The 11,050-nt window shown below is 32.2% G+C and overlaps 1 protein-coding gene across 1 annotated transcript in view; it reads right to left on the bottom strand.

Moving 5' to 3' along the window:
* Positions 1-7,358: 7,358 nt before the first annotated feature.
* The window catches only part of LOC147069135 (E3 ubiquitin-protein ligase RNF13-like), a 538,012-nt gene continuing 534,320 nt past the window's right edge, over positions 7,359-11,050 (bottom strand). The window contains exon 12 of the transcript XR_015071263.1: positions 7,359-7,434. The gene's annotated coding sequence lies outside the window, so the exon portion shown is untranslated. The remainder of the gene's footprint in view (positions 7,435-11,050) is intronic.

Raw genomic sequence — 11,050 nt, 5'->3', positions numbered from 1 at the left:
GTGGGCGGTTAAGATCCGACATATATAAATAGTGCATACTAAACTTTGTCTGCAATGCGTATTTGTTTTCATTGAACTAAGACTAAATAATTACAAGATGAAAAGAACTTTTTATATACAACGTTTTTAAATTTTCTGTTTAATTATTATGCTAAATATGCTCAAACTTGTACTTGATATGAAGTAAATAAAAAACAAACAAACAAACAAATATAGAATACTGAAATGACATTTTGATTTCCATAGTAACGCACGTATATATTAATAATTTAGTTGCTAGGACCACCCACTTAGCAACCAATAATAGTGGATTGGATTATGGATTTCTTCCAAAACAACTTTTCATACATAACAGAATTAACTGAAAATTTATTCAATTCTACTTAAAGATGGCTAAAAGTATTTAAAGAATGCATTGGCATCGTGTTCCGATATATTCTAAAAGTTTCAAATGTCTAGCTAGTCGAGAAGTTAGTTAAAAATCGATTGCAAGATTTGTACTGGATAAACAACCACCGAAAAAATTAGAACACGAGCTAATAAAAACGTTGTAACATTGCAGATAGCGATGGTTAGTTTTTAAATAAAACTATAATAGATTATTGTCAAAAAATATTCGTCTATCTAAATCATACATCATTTTAGATATTTTATAAATAGAAGAATTTTTTTATCTATTATTGTTTGGCTTAGGCAAGGTTTTATGAATATATTTAAAAAAAAAAACTTACCAAAATCCTCTTGTATTCTTAATTTAACGAACATTAAAATTTATGTCTGAAAAGGTGTGCAGAACCAGCACCATCTGCAATTTGTATTCTTAGTTCAATGAAATCATAAAATTTTGTGAATACTATTTATGTCGGATATTAAGACCATAATTTAACACCCACGATGGCCACGTGGCTTAAACGCCAGTTTATAGAGTCGAGGGTCCCAGATTCTGAATCCTAGGTCTGGCAAGTACACATATTGTTTTTCAATTTGTGTATGAGTCAGAGTATGGACCTAATAGGTTGAGCAAGTGGCTGACATCCGTTTCTCGTAAAAATAAAATCTATTAATACAAACCTCCACTCAGTGGAGGGCCGGCCATATGATCCTATCAGAATCGGACATGGTCTAAGGAATTAAGAGCCTAACTCCACCCCTTGCCACTGTTATAGATACAATTTTCAAAAGATACATCGAAGAACACGTTGTAGAAGTCCATTTTTTTCGATAACAGATAACCGTGAAAGTCTCAAACATAAAATTTTGGTATTTATTATGGTGTAATGAACGAAAAATATATACTCATCATCAGTGATAGGACAACCCAACGTCCTCTCTATCTTTCTCTTTTTTGGGACTTGGCCTTCGGACCACACCAAAATCAAGCGCTCTGCCTCTAGACCACCAACGTTGCCAAGACTAACAAGCGCGAAAGCAAGACAAAATATTTTTAATGATAAAACTAAGCACTATTTTCGTGATAACAATATATTTTTTTGAACATACATAACTTGAAAATACCTCAGATATATACCCACTAAAAAAAATCTTTTTTGAAAAAGATACGACGCTCGACGGGATTTGAGCCAGTATCGCGCCATTGTGCATTAACCAATTAGATAGGAGGCTCGTAGAATAATTGGTTAATGCAAAGTGGCGTGATATCAGTGGTTATACGGCAGTGGTGAAGGGTGACTTTTTGAAAGATGTAGGCTGTGGGAGTAACCATGCTTGTCAGATATATTTGCGGGAAATAAGAAGATACCCCCAATATTACTACTGATGAATAGGTACGCTAAAACGAATAAATTTCAAAAGCTTAATTGGTTTGTTATAATTAGTTCATAAAAATAAGCAATTAGTTTGAATTACTTATGTATTTTCCTAAACATTTGTAAAAGTAACACATGCTCAAAATATATTACCTATCATCTATGAAAATATCTGTTGTTGTATATATATTATGTTCCATAATAATTTATTATTTAACCCGTATAACCAGACATTTTAAAATACTTCTATTTTTAAAACTCAGACTTAGGTAGATACAATATCAGATGAGTGAACTAATAAATAAATAAAAATCACGACATAAATTATTTTATATTTTTAACAACAATCAATACATATTTATGTGATTGAATCCCATAGAAATTATTTTTTAAATTATCTTCTTATTAATTATTTTGAATAAATTTGCTCTCGCGACGTAGGCACTAATGAAACAGCTTGTACATTTGTATGCGGGACGCCAGACATTTTGAAATAATGAGAAAAAAACTTGTCGATTCACGCGAAAATAATCCTATACAATATGTGAAGCGAAACACGGTGTGTTCTATTTTTTTAAGCTTTCGAGAGATGCCATAGATGGTGTTTATTAAAATATGGGAAAAGATCGTAAAATTATGACAATTATACGATAGATGTCTTTGGGCATATTGAATATATTATTATTTGTGATTATATAAATACGTCAACAAGAAAATAAAATTTATTTTTCTTAAGAAGGTAGGCTTTAAATAATCGCCTAGTATGGAGTCTTCGCCACTGTTATACGGGCTCAAATCCTATCGAGCATCGTATTTTTTTCAAATATCATTTTTTCTAGAAGGCATATTATTATATCTGGGGTGTTATATATAAGTTATATTATTATATTCAATATAATATGGAATGTTACGTTTTCAAAATCTTGTGAATTATTCATTGAATAAAACAAATGGTTTATTATATATTTTTTGTTGTTTTTAAATTATCAATTAAATTATCAATTAAATAATAAATGAAGTCCTCTTGAAATCAAATGGCTATATTACCTCGAAAGGGGACACACCAATTTAAAACCGATGTCGCTGTTTACCATACATTTCATACAGCCTGTCCCAAAGATCGTGACCTTATACCACAGCGCAGGGCCGTGCTATATTTTAAGTATTCATTGTACGCCCACATTTGTCGCGAATAAAAACACATCACGTGCCGCAGGGGCGTCCGGGTGCGCTGGTCCGACCCTGGGGGGCGCTTATTCGCACTCTGGTCCTGACTTGTCGGGATAAGGGGTGGGGATAGGCAAGCGATACGCTGTATTCACTGCGAACTCTGTCGTGAATAGCGCACTGGGCACTATTTTGGGCAAAAATATTACATACCTACTTGATATAACTATCAAAGTAGGCACGTACTTGAAGGAAACATTTCTTTAAGTCAACACAATAACATATAAACATCGAGTATTCTTTAGGTCTTTAAGGACAATATTTAACTGTCAAACATATTTGACAATGACGTTTTATCAAATAATGTTTAACATATATAATTTTGAAAAACATTTTCTGAGAGAATAATATATTATTATTTGAAAGAGCACTGATGAGTAGGTATTAAAATTAACCAACAGTTAAAATTTGTCGCAATTAATATGTCACCTCGTAGCATAGTGGTAATGCACGGATCAGGGTGTAAACCTGGGAGATACAGGTTCGATTCCCCGTCGGGTTGGCTTACTTTTTTTCATAAAATATTTTTTCTATTGGTTATAATATATTCTCTCAGAAAGTGTTTTTCAACATTTTCAAAAATATGTTCAATAATCAGAATGATATATTCTTAAATCTTGTGAATTATTCGTTGAATAAAAGAAATATTTAATTATAAATAATGTTTAGCAAAGTACACTGCATAAAATATTTTATAAAAGTTTCAAAATCTACATCAAAATATAATATGAAGGTGAAAATACTTATATTTCTAATCTTTCATGTATATTTTTGTATTCTAAGTGGCAATTATTAGTATGATACCGAGCATTTCATGTTTTTTGTGTTATTCAATCTATAATGTTGTTGATTAATTTCTTTTTGTTTTACTTTTTGAAAGTGCTATCATATCATCGCTATCATATCGCTATCATATCGTGCTACTCGTATCATATCATATAGAGGAAGAGAGTCGCAAATACGGCCTCCTTATTAATGGGAATAAGACCAAGTTAATGGTTGTTGATCGGGCAAACCTTCTACCAACACCAAGTACACTCCAAAACCTCGAAACAGTCGACGAATTTGTATATCTTGGATCGACCATCAGTGGAAAGGGCGGATGCAAAGCGGAAATAAGAAGGCGCACACAGATTGCAAAAAATGCGATGTCACGCCTTACTACTATATGAAAGGATCGGGGAATTTTGATTGCCACAAAAATGATGATTGTGCAAACATTAGTGTTCTCGATATTTCTATACGGAGTCGAGTCGTGCAAGAGAACGAAAGGCAATTGATGCCTTTGAGATGTGGTGTTGGCGCCGAATGCTTCACATTTTTTGGACGGAGCACACGACGAACCAGTCAATCATCCAGATACTGAAGATAAAGGAACGGCTCTCGACGATATGTCTGAGAAGAATTCTGCAGTTTTTTGGACATATTGTCAGGCGCGGACCGGACAACCTGGAGAGAGTGGTAGTTTTGGGTAGCCTCCAGGGAAGGCGAAGCAGAGAAAGAGCGTCTGCGCGATGGAGCGACCAAGTGAAAGAGCTGACTGGGGGCATCATCCATTCTGCTCTGAGAGAAGCGGAAGATCGAGAAGGATGGAAAGTCTTGGTCGCTCAAAGGATGGCGAAATTTAAATGTGGTCACGATCCTCAACCACGAGTGCACGACCAAGAAGAGATCATATCATCATGTAGTGGGGCCAATAATGTTGCTATCTTGACTAAAATATCATTATATTATTGATATTTTATAATACTGGTAATATTATTCTTCATCAATCGCTAATTTATACATTTTTTTAATGTATTGAATATTTTCTAAAATTTCATACCAAGTCGGAGAGTAACAGAAATGCGTAAAGCATCATCTTTCATGTATTTATCATCACATTTTAAATTGTATTATTTACTTAATGTATAACATATAAGGTACAAAAGTCTACATTCAAGCTTTATTATATATTTTTTTAACTATTTGGAATCTAAAAACAAAAATTCGCCATTTTATAATATGCCTATTTAAAAATGTTTAAATCTCACAAGAAAAAAAACACTGATCACAAGACAGTGGCGAGGGGTTGAGGTAGGCTGTTAAGATTCAATATAGACAGTGCACCATAAACTTGTCAATCATGCTTATTATTTGTTGTCATTGAACTAATAATACAATTTTCAGATGGTGGTAGTTAGTTTTTAAAATTCAATTAATCCCTACCTACCCAAACCATAATAGTTTAGGTATGCTATTGGCGATCTGACAAAATAGTGCACACTTTTTCATTCATATTTATTTGTTTTCACTGAACTATTAATACATAATATTAATACAGATGGTGTTGGTTAGTTTTTTTTTTTAAATCATTAAGCCCTGCCCCATCGAAACATGATCAATACAAAATAATATATAGAATTATGTAACGTTTAATGACATAATTTTAGATATTTTAGAGATAAACGGCTATTTTTTACTATTATCTACTATGGATCGGATTAGGCAAGGTTTAATTGAATTTTAAAAACTAACAAACACTACCTGCACATTGTAGTCTTGGATCATTAAAACAAATTTCATTTGACTGACAAAGTTTAGTAAGGACGATTTATATCGGATATTGACAGCCTACCTCTGCCCTTCGCCACTGTCATAAGGTCACGTTACTTCCCTTAGTCCATCCACACGTCCCTCGCTCCCCTCAAGTTGATCGTTTTTGAAGTTCCGTTTTCGGATGAGCAATGTACTATTATTGTACTGTTTTACAAGGGTAGGTATGGAGTGTTGCAATCATCGAGATTATGTCCATCATCAATTACTACTAACGAATTAACTCACGAGTTTAAAACGCGGCCATATATGTGTACCCCTGATTCAGTGGCGAAGGGTGGATGTATCCTGTTAATATCTGCCATAAATAGTGCACACTGAACTATGTCAGTCATACGTATTTGTTTTCATTGAAATAAGACTATTTTTGACAGATGGTATTGGTTAGTTTTTAAAATTCCATTAATCCCTGCAAAAACCAAGTCATAATACATAATTGTCAAAAAATACTCGTCTATCTATAAACTATATAAAATTATGCAATTAAATCATACGTAACTTTGGATATTTTAAAGATAGAATAATATTTTTTTTGTCTATTATACTTTAGTTTAATCAGGGCTTAATGAATTTTAAAAGACGAACCAACACCATTTGTAATATTATGTATTCTTAATCCAACGAAAACAAATAAGTATGAATGAAAAAGTGTTCACAATTTTGTCGTATCGCCCAAAGTATTCAAAAGCTTTTATGGTTTGGTTGGGCAGCGTTTGTACACCATCTGTAAATACAATTATTGTAGTCTTAGTTCAATAAAAACAAAATGTATGATTAACTTTGTTTAATTTGCACTATTTATGGCTGATCTTAACAGCCTACCTCCACTTTTTCGCTACTGCCTGCTATTTGGCGGGAGGCAACGACATTTAAAGCTCAAAGGTCAAAACTTTTGAATCCACAAAGCGACATTTGGTCGTCACAGAATTTAACCTTGATCTCTATACAACTCTAATTTGTTTAAATGGAGAACTCCGCTATGCCCGTACGGATTCTAAATTCAAATGTTTATTTCTAAAAACCTACAATATCTGTAAAAATTCATTCAATTTGAACACAGGTTGGCGTTTAAAATAATAAGGTATTCTCTGAACATGTGCTAAGATATTTATTTATTTATCTCAACCTGCTCCACGAGGTCTGAGAGGTCTGAAACCCTTGTCCCGAAATCCCCATCTTATCTTTAATAACGAAGTTAACAAAATAAAAAAAAAGTATTTTCGAAAGCCTGTTAGAGCTGAATTTGTTACTTAGTAGTTGAAAATAAAATTGCGAAGGAAAACTTTTAGACAGATTTTCCAGCGTACTTTCGCCATAATTCAATTTTCTTAGAGCCATCAGTCAAATAGTTTTTTCAGGTAAAACTTGCCAATAATAAACGTAGTACCTACATCATTTACAACAGGCTATTTTTAAAACGAAATTCTCTACCTGTAGGTGGATAATATACAAAACACAATATTATAATATTATTTTCGGAAGTGAGATGGAATAGGGAACCGGAGGGTAGGTTGGTTTGACTCCCAAATGAATAACTCAGAATTTGGTGCGTGAATGAAATGAACCCTGGTTCTATTATCTCCTTCCAAATAAATATTGATTTAATTATTACAGGTAAGTTTACAGACTATAATTTAGGTAAGTGCAATCATGTATATGCATATGCCGACGGTGGCCGCGCAGCTTAAGCATTGGACTATAACGCCGTGGGTCCCAGGTTCGAATCCTAGGTCTGGCAAGTATACATATTGTTTTTCAATTTGTGGGTGTCAGGGTATGGACCTAATAGGTTGAGCAAGTGGCTGACATCCATTTCTCGTAAAAAACAAAATCTGTCAATACAAACCTCTACTCTGTGGAGGCCCATATGATCCTATTAGGATCGGACATGGTCAAAAGAAAGAAATCACGAGTATGCATTCTGATGAATTACGAGTTCGATCGGGCGAAGCGTCACGATAACCTTACGGTGGAATCTTTGGTAACTGAATGACTATGTTGCTTTCTTCTACTGAGTGTTTTATACTGATTCGATACAATAGAAAATGCTGCTATCAACTACTTGAATATTTTTGATAATCATGCTTATTAGGTTTATTGTGCAATGCATGATTCGTTTCGTAAATTATAAACAATTGATTTTAATTTGAACAATTATGCAGTTTTAATAATTGCGTAAGTTAATTTTTATACAAACAACTTTTGTGCATATTATGGTAAACCTATAAAGCATTATTTATTAATTTGCGATATTATTGATTAATAGAATTATTATGGTATTTTGCTAAATTAGCTTTCTGTTGAAATTTGATTGACTCACATAAATCGCTTGTTTTTCAATTTTATCAATATTATGTTGCAAGATACATTGTAGCTATAAAATAATGGTTTCCTGTCAAGTCATGCTGGATGGTAGGGTATTCACCCTACATTATAATTAGTAGATAACATAATACACAATTTTGAAAACACTTTTAAGAAAATATATAATAACCAATTGAAAAAATCTTTTTGAAAAAAGTAAGACATCCTGCAGGAATCGAACCTGCATCTCTCGGGTATCGTGCCAACGCACATTGACCACAATGCTAAAGGAGTCATACTGCGCTTTAGTGAGTATTAAAAGCCATTAGCTAAAATTTTTCGTAATTAAGTATGTAACCCTTAGCATTGTGATCAATGTGCGTGGGAACGAAACCCGAGAGATGCAGGCTCGATCCCTGCGGGGTGTTTTACTTTTTTCAAAAAGATTTTCTTGTATTGGTTATATAATATATCTAATATTATTTTCCCAGAAATGTTTTCAAAAGTATGTATGATCAATAATTAGAATGTTCCGTTCTTAAATCTCGTGAATTATTCGTTGAATAAAAAATAGTTAGTAGATAAGCATAATTTATTTTGTACATAATTTAAAAACACATCATGCATATTATACACATTAGAAAAATCATTTTGTAAATAAAAATACGACTTCCAACGGGATATAAGCCTGTTCTGCTGGATTCGCGCCAGTATGCTTTACCAGAATCTTATTGAATCACGACAATTTAAGCTAGTACTTGTTACATGAAATGCTTATCGAATCGCGTTATATTGTTGGCTGTCGGGTTTAGTATATCAAATTATGGTAGGTATCAATTAGCTCTTTAATTACTAACCGACGTCACGGATCACTCCATTGTTTAGTTTTTATAACGTACTTATAGTTGCAATAATTTTAATAAACTACACCTTTAAGGGGAGAGGCATGCCAACAGAGAACCTAGCAGAAGAATACGAAGCTTGCAATTTGAGATTTTTTTTTTGATAATTTACAATTTCAACTGTATTAATTAATAAATATGTACTTATCTGAAAACAATAAAAAGATTTTTTTTTTAATTTAAAGATTTACAATTGTAAAAAAATGTAATAAAATGTGCATTCGTTGCATGGTCACATCCTATTATTACATTATATTTTATGGTCATATTTATTATTAAAATTTAGTTTATTAAGTTTTCAATTTTTCGTCGTTTAGATTTTTGACTAATTTATCGTTTTAATATTTTTTATATTTATTTAAAAAAACATTGATTTTTATATAAATATAAATGTGTAGGTATAACTTCTAATCCAATTTAAAGTCCTTTTTATTTATAAATAAATTTTAAAAATAAATATGACCATAAAATATAATGTAATAATAAGATGTGACCCTGCAACGAATTCAAATTTTATTACATTTTTTTACAATAAAATTTTAAGTTTATCTTTAAATAAAAAATTATGTTTTCAGAAACATATTAATTATTTAATACAGTTGAAGTTGTAAATTATCAAAAAAAAAATCTCAAATTGCAAGCTTCGAATTTTTCCGCTAGGTTCTCTGCTGGCGTGCCTCTCCCCCTTAAAATTTCAGAATGTAACATGTACACCTTTAATACCTAAGTTGTAACATTAATATGTATAATTAAATACATGGGAAACCTTACATGTGATTTTGTTTGCGAATTAATTCAATTATTAACAATTCAAAGGTAGCATTAAAATCGAGCATCGAGAGTTGTATTCTTTGGTACCTACATATCTATATTATGGAAAAAAGTCATTGAAAAAAATGTCTTGAACATTTCGAGTACCTATTAGAAAAGAAGTCGAATAAATAGGGCAGTCATTCCTATCACTTTGGGGGTCGTAAGTCCTTATAAAATGGTATTCCAACCCCTTTTATAGAAACGGTTTCGTTAATGTATGGACAATTACTTGAATCAAGTGCTCTACTCTTCGGTATTATTATATTAATCACGTTTAATGTTTCATACTATTCAATATAAATAAAGTAATAACTTGCTATTATTTATTATTACTATTCTGCCCTGATAAATAAAAAGACAGTATTTTTGGCTCGAGTGAAATGAGAACCGATGTTTTAAACTACCGTTTCTTTTATAGTATGTTCAAAAATTGGATTGCTTTGACATAATCTCCAAATAAACACTGTCTATTTTAATTTATACTATTTTTTATTGAACATATTCTTACATAATTTGAATACACATCAGAAAAATACAATACTACAAAAAATCTTTCTAGGATGCACGTGGCTAAGTTAGTAGTGCACATTAGCGCAAATCCAGTGGATGTGGGTTCGAGTCTCGCTAAGCGTCGTATTTTTTCAAAAATACTTTTCAATTTAATAAAAAAAAAAAACATTGTGGATAATATGACAAATCAAAATTCAGAACGTTCACCACTTGAGATTTAAATTGAAAAGAAAGCCGATTACAAAGTTAAATAAAAATACTTACTTGTATAGCAAATATTACCCTCACAAGAGAGACGAAATAAAATTTAAAAAAACAGTTAAACAATGTTATACAATAAAATATAAACACACAGCAATTGTATATTGTCTTTGTAAAGAGCATTGACTAGTCTTATGGCTCAAATAGACTCTATGACGATCGGTCATATAAATGCCGAAAAACCCGTTTCTTATGTTGGCGTCCTGTGTCACAGGGTGTCACAGAGTGTAAATACGAGGTGTATGTTTAATATGTTGGAATGGAATAGATATGATCATAGACACTAAATCGCTCTTAGCATATTATATGTGCCCGATCGTCATAATATAGTCTATTTGAACCATAACGCTCCTTGCTAATGATGCTTGATAAACTTGACACAAGAAAACGATTCTGACCCAGAATAGGTCACAGTGACGTCCCGTGGGGGTAGGCAGATTGAGCGTCGCTTGGGAGCGGCAGTTACTCGAAGGGCGGCAAATCGAGGAAAATCATTTGGAATATATAGAAAAACCTACCTAAACTTAGCAATAACGAAAATATCTTTCCAGTAAAAAGTTCAGCTCACTGGTTTTGTCGGACTCGCGATATCTAGTTTACTTCCGTTGCCCTTCGACGTCCTTGTTAGTCTGTTATTTTGTTAGTAATGTATCCATACAACACATTTCTTAG

This window comes from Rhyacophila brunnea, unplaced genomic scaffold, assembly GCF_057557595.1.
Source record: "Rhyacophila brunnea isolate RB1 unplaced genomic scaffold, BYU_Rbru_1.0 scaffold_24, whole genome shotgun sequence".
Lineage (NCBI taxonomy): Eukaryota > Metazoa > Arthropoda > Insecta > Trichoptera > Rhyacophilidae > Rhyacophila > Rhyacophila brunnea.
Note: the sequence above shows the minus strand (reverse complement) of the source record. Positions and strands in the feature narration are given on the sequence as shown.